The 6565-nt window shown below is 39.3% G+C and overlaps 1 non-coding gene across 1 annotated transcript; it reads left to right on the forward strand.

Annotated features, from left to right (window-relative positions):
* The first annotated feature begins 523 nt into the window (after nt 1–523).
* LOC112760852 (small nucleolar RNA R71) lies at nt 524–630 on the forward strand. The gene has a single exon (XR_003181271.1). It is a non-coding gene; the product is annotated as a small nucleolar RNA R71 (small nucleolar RNA).
* The last annotated feature ends 5935 nt before the right edge of the window (nt 631–6565 follow it).

The following is a 6565-nucleotide window of genomic DNA, read 5'->3' on the forward strand; positions in this document are numbered from 1 at the left end:
TGATGGAAAAGGTTTATTATTGTTAAACCTGTTTCTTCCACCATTATTAAAGCCTTGTTGAGGCTTTTGATCCTTCCATGAGAAATTTGGATGATTTCTCCATGTTGAGTTATAGGTGTTTCCATAAGGTTCACCTAAGTAATTTACCTCTGCTATTGCAGGGTTCTCAGGATCATAGGCTTCTTCTTCAGAAGATGCATCTTGAGTACTGTTGGATGCAGCTTGCATTCCATTCAGACTCTGAGAGATCATATTGACTTGCTGAGTCAATATTTTGTTCTGAGCCAATATGGCATTCAGAGTACCAATTTCAAGAACTCCCTTCTTCATAGGCGTCCCATTACTCACAGGATTCCTCTCAGAAGTGTACATGAACTGGTTATTTGCAACCATGTCAATGAGTTCTTGAGCTTCTGCAGGCGTTTTCTTTAGGTGAATGGATCCACCTGCAGAGGTATCCAATGACATCTTAGATAACTCAGACAGACCATCATAGAAAATATCCAGGATAGTCCATTCTGAAAGCATGTCAGTAGGACACTTTTTGGTCAGTCCTTTGTATCTCTCCCAAGCTTCATAGAGGGATTCACCTTCTTTCTGTCTGAAGGTCTGAACGTCCACTCTAATCTTACTAAGCTTTTGAGGAGGAAAGAACTTGGCTAAGAAAGCCTTGACCAGCTTATCTCATGAGTTCAGGCTATCCTTAGGTTGAGAGTCCAACCATACTCTAGCTCTGTCTCTTACAGCAAAAGGGAAAAGCATGAGCCTGTAGACTTCAGGATCTACTCCATTAGTCTTAACAGTATCACATATCTGCAAAAATTCAGTTAAGAACTAAAAAGGATCTTCAGATGGAAGTCCATGAAACTTGCAGTTCTGCTGCATTAGAGAAACTAATTGAGGTTTCAGCTCAAAGTTGTTTGCTCCAATGGCAGGAATGGAGATGCTTCTTCTATGTAGATTGGAATTAGGTGCAGTAAAGTCACCAAGCATTCTCCTTGTATTATTATTATTTTCGGCTGCCATCTCCTCTTCCTGTTCGAAAATTTCTGAAAGGTTCTCTCTGGATTGTTATAATTTAGCTTCTCTTAATTTCCTCTTTAAAGTCCTTTCATGTTCTGGATCTGCTTCAATAAGAATGTTCTTGTCCTTGCTCCTGCTCATATGAAAAAGAGAGAACAGAAAAATAATAATAATAGGGGTCATTTTTACCACAGTATAGAGGTCCCAGTGTGAGTTAGAAGAAAAGAAGAAGAAGAAATTCGAACACAGATGGAAGAGAGGGTTCGAATTTGGGTGAGATGAAGTGTTAGTAGATGAATAAATAAATAGAATAAGATGAGAGAGGGAGAGGATTTTCGAAAATAATTTTTGAAAAAGGGTTAGTAATTTTCGAAAATAGTTTTTGAAAAAGGTTAGTGGTTTTTTTCGAAAATTCAAAATAAAAATAAAATAATTAGTTAATTAAAAAGAAATATTTGAAAAAGGGGGAAGATATTTTCGAAAATAGAGAGAGAGAGTTAGTTAGGTGGTTTTGAAAAAGATAAGAAACAAACAAAAAGTTAGTTAGTTAGTTGAAACAAATTTTGAAAAGATAAGAAGTTAGGAAGTTAGAAAAGATATTTTGAAATCAAATTTTTGAAAAAGATATGATGAGAAGATATTTTTGAAAAGATAGGATAGAAATTAGTTTTGAAAAAGATTTGATTTTTAAAATCACAATTAATGACTTGATTCACAAGAAATCACAAGATATGATTCTAGAACTTAAAGTTTGAATCTTTCTTAACAAGCAAGTAACAAACTTAAAATTTTTGAATCAAAACATTAATTGTTATTGTTATTTTCGAAAATTTGATATAAAAATAAGAAGAAGGTTTTTGAAAAATATTTTTGGAATTTTCGAAAATAACTAAGAAATTTGAAAAAGATTTGATTTTTGAAAAAGATTTTGAAAGAGATAAGATTTTCAAATTGAAAATTTGATTTGACTCATAAAAACAACTAGATTTTAAAAAATTTTGAAAAAGTCAACTCAAATTTTCGAATTTGATGAGAGAAAAGGGGAAAGATATTTTTTTGATTTTTGAATTTTTAATGATGAGAGGGGAAAAACATGAAAATTATGCAATGCATGAAATTTTTAGATCAAAATAATGAATGCATGCAAGAATGCTATGAATGTCAAGATGAACACCAAGAACACTATGAATGTTAAGATGAACATCAAAGACACAATTTTGAAAAATTTTTATTGCAAAGAAAACATGCAAGACACCAAACTTAGAATTCTTTAATGCTTATGCACTAAGAATTCAAGAATGCATATGAAAAACACCATACAACACAAAACAAAAAATCATCAAGATCAAACAAGAAGACTTACCAAGAACAACTTGAAGATCATGAAGAACACTATGAATACATGAAATTTTCGAAAAATGCAAGATGCATATGCAATTGACACCAAACTTATGATATGACTCAAGACTCAAACAAGAAACAAAAGATATTTTTGATTTTTATGATTTTCTAAATTTTTTTTTGAATTTTTCGAAAATTAATTTGAAAAAGGAAAAAAAGAATTCCAAAATTTTTAATATGAATTCCAGGAATCTTGCCATGTTAGTCTAAAGCTTCAGTCCAGGAATTAGACATGGCTCACTAGCCAACCAAGCTTTCAATGAAAGCTCCAGTCCAAAATACTAGACATGGCCAATGGCCAGCCAAGCTTCAGAAAATACAAATTACCCATATAACAGTTGATACTTCATCCAACTTCATATGCTGATAAGTGGAAGCCCCAGTCCAAAGGAATTAGACATGGCTTTGCAGCCAGCCAGGCTTCACATGCTTCATGAAACACTAGAATTCATTCTTAAAAATTCTGAAGAAAAATATATTTTTGGAAAAAAATTTTTTTTTTTCGAAAACAAAGAAGAAATTTTTGAAAGATTTTTGAAAAATTTTTTGAAAAGAAAACAAAAAGAAAATTACCTAATCTGAGCAACAAGATGAACCGTCAGTTGTCCAAACTCGAACAATCCTCGGCAACGGCGCCAAAAACTTGGTACGCGGAATCGTGATTACACTTTGATGTTGTAAAATTCATGGCTCTTTCTTTCCCTGTCAATGGCGCCAAGAACATGGTGCCAATACCATGGTTCACAACTTCGATACAACTAACCAGCAAGTGCACTGGGTCGTCCAAGTAATACCTTACGCGAGTAAGGGTCGAATCCCACGGAGATTGTCGGTATGAAGCAAGCTATGGTCACCTTGTAAATCTCAGTCAGGCGGATATAAAACAGTTATGGGTTTTCGGATAATAATTAATTAAGACAGGGATAGAAACACTTATGTAAATCATTGGTGAGAATTTCAGATAAGCGTATGGAGATGCTTTCGTCCCTCTGAACCTCTGCTTTCCTGCTGTCTTCATCCAATCAGTCTTACTCCTTTCCATGGCTGGCTTTATGTAAGGCTCCACCATTGTCAATGGCTACTTTCGGTCATCTCTCTGGAAAATAATCCAATGCATTGTCACTGCATGGCTAATCATCTGGAGGCATCACCCTTGTCAATGGTTGCATCCTATCCTCTCAGTGAAAATGGTCAACGCACCTTGTCACGGCACGGATATTCATCTGTCGGTTCTCGATCATGTTGGAATAGGATTCACCCTCCTTATGCGTCTGTCACTAACGCCCAGTAGTCGCGAGTTTGAAGCTCGTCACAGTCATTCAATCCCAGAGTCCTACTCGGAATACCACAGACAAGGTTTAGACTTTCCGGACTCTCATGAATGCCGCCATCAATCTAGCTTATGCCACGAAGATTCCAATTAAGAGATCTAAGAGATACTTATTCAATCTAAGGTAGAACGGAAGTGGTTGTCAGGCACGCGTTCATAGGGAATGATGATGATTGTCACGTTCATCACATTCAGGTTGAAGTACGAATGAATATCTTAGAAGCAAAATAAGATGAATTGAATAGAAAACAGTAGTACTTTGCATTAATCTTTGAGGAACAGCAGAGCTCCACACCTTAATCTATGGAGTGCAGAAACTCTACCGTTGAAAATACATAAGTAAAAGGTCCAGGCTTGGCCAAGATGGCCAGCCCCCAAAACGTGATCAATAGATCAAAAGATAAAACTCCCGATCTAATACAATAGTAAGATGTCCTATTTATAATAAACTAGCTACTAGGGTTTACATGAGTAAGTAATTGATGCATAAATCCACTTCCGGGGCCCACTTGGTGTGTGCTTGGGCTGAGCTTGAGTGTTGCAGGTGCAGAGGCCATTTGTGGAGTTGAACGCCAGGTTTTGATCCATTTCTGGCGTTCAACTCTGGTTTTGGATCCTTTTCTGGCGCTGGACGCCAGAATTGGGCAGAGAGCTGGCGTTGAACGCCAGTTTGCATCGTCAAATCTTGGCCAAAGTATGGACTATTATATATTTCTGGAAAGCCCTGGATGTCTACTTTCCAACGCAATTGGAAGTGCGCCATTTTGAGTTCTGTAGCTCCGGAAAATCCACTTTGAGTGCAGGGAGGTCAGAATCCAACAACATCAGCAGTCCTTCTTCAACCTCTGAATCTGATTTTTGCTCAAGTCCCTCAATTTCAGCCAGAAATTACCTGAAATTACAGAAAAACAGACAAACTCATAGTAAAGTCCAGAAATTTGAATTTAACATAAAAACTAATGAAAACATCCCTAAAAGTAGCTAAATCCTACTAAAAACATACTAAAAACTATGCCAAAAAGCGTATAAATTATCCGCTCATCAATTAGCCGTACAGAAACCATAGAGGACCATTTTCACTGAGAGGATGGACAGTAGCCATTGACAATGGTGATCCCCCAACATATAGCTCGCCATGGAAAGGAATATGTAAGATTAGATGAAGACAATAGGAAAGCAGAGATTCAGAAGGAACAAAGCATCTTCAAACGCTTATCTGAAATTCTCATCAATGAATTACATAAGTATCTCTATCTTATTTTATGTTTTATTTATATTTTAATTATCAAATTTTCATAACCATTTGAATCCGCCTGACTGAGATTTACAAGATGACCATAGCTTGCTTCAAGCTGACAATCTCCGTGGGATCGACCCTTACTCACGTAAGGTATTACTTGGACGACCCAGTGCACTTGCTCAGCTGCATGGAGTTGTGACAAAGTGTGTGATTCACGTTTTGAGCACCAAGTTCTTGGCGCCGTTGTTAAGGATCACAATTCCGTGTACCAGTGTCATCGACAGGTCCAGAAGGAGACTCATTCAGGTCCACATCTAACGGTGTCGGAGCCCCACCCGCTTGAGGAGTACGTCGTGTCACATCATCCTCCTGCACGATGACGCTGCTCTCCTCAAGAAAGCGTGACCCTCTTTACTTGGAGTCCAGACCCTCACTGCCAAGCAAGTCAAATAGCATGGCTAATCCATGTCTGACTATCACTGCTAGGACACCCAACAAAGTAGTCACCAAACCCTCAACCGATATCTCCACCATCTCCAGCATTGCAACATGCTCCACCACCATAACTAACATATCCTCCTCCACCATAACCGCCATCCCCATCACCACCCCGACCACCACCACCAACTCCTCCTCCCCAACCACCACCGTCAGCAAATCCACTTTTACCGGCACCCATTCCACCACCACCTCCTCCACCACCATCTCCATCACCATCACTTCTGTCATGTCCTCTACCACCTCCTAAGCCACCTCTTCCGTCATCACCACCATTATCCCCCCATCGCTACCACTACCCTCATCCTCTCCGCCCCTCCCTCCGCGTTCTTATGCAAGGTAATCCTTGTTTCTTGTGCCTCTTGGATTCGTTGCTTCTTCATCACAGATGAAGGTATCAGATTTAAACTTGACCCTAGGTCACACAGAGCCTTCTCAAAGGTCATGGTGCCTATGGTGCAAGGAATCAAGAAGCGTCCAGGGTCTGGAAGCTTCTAAGGTAGCTTTTCCTGAACCAAAGCATGGAGTTCTTTGGAAAGCAATGGAGGTTCTTCCTCCAGAGGCTTTGTACCAAATAACTTGGCATTCAGCTTTATAAGAACTCCTAGGTACCGAGCAGCTTGCTCTTCCCTTGTGTATTCATCCTCATCAGAGGATGAGTAGTCATCAGAACTCATACACTGTAGAAGTGTATTCAAAGGAACCTCTATGGTCTTTATATGAGCATGGGCTTCCTTGAGTTCAGGGATAGAGGGTTCTTGAGTGGGGCATAGGCACTCAGAGGGTGTGCTTTTACTAGTGATCAACGCCAGCTCTGTTAGCTTATTAGGCATTGAACGCCCATGCTGTGCACCCTTACTGGCGTTAAACGCCAGTTCCTCTAGCATTTTGGGCGTTGAACGCCCAGCTTCCCTGGGTGTTGGGGCACTGAACGCCCAGTGAGGGGTTCCTCACTGGCGTTCAGCACTAGGCTCTCTGCCATCTTGGGCGTTGAATGCCTAGCAGGGATGTCCTTGCTGGCATTCAACGCCAGCTTCCCTAGGTGTTGGGGCACTAAACGCCCAGTGAGGGGT

This window comes from Arachis hypogaea, chromosome 16, assembly GCF_003086295.3.
Source record: "Arachis hypogaea cultivar Tifrunner chromosome 16, arahy.Tifrunner.gnm2.J5K5, whole genome shotgun sequence".
In the NCBI taxonomy this organism is placed as follows: domain Eukaryota; kingdom Viridiplantae; phylum Streptophyta; class Magnoliopsida; order Fabales; family Fabaceae; genus Arachis; species Arachis hypogaea.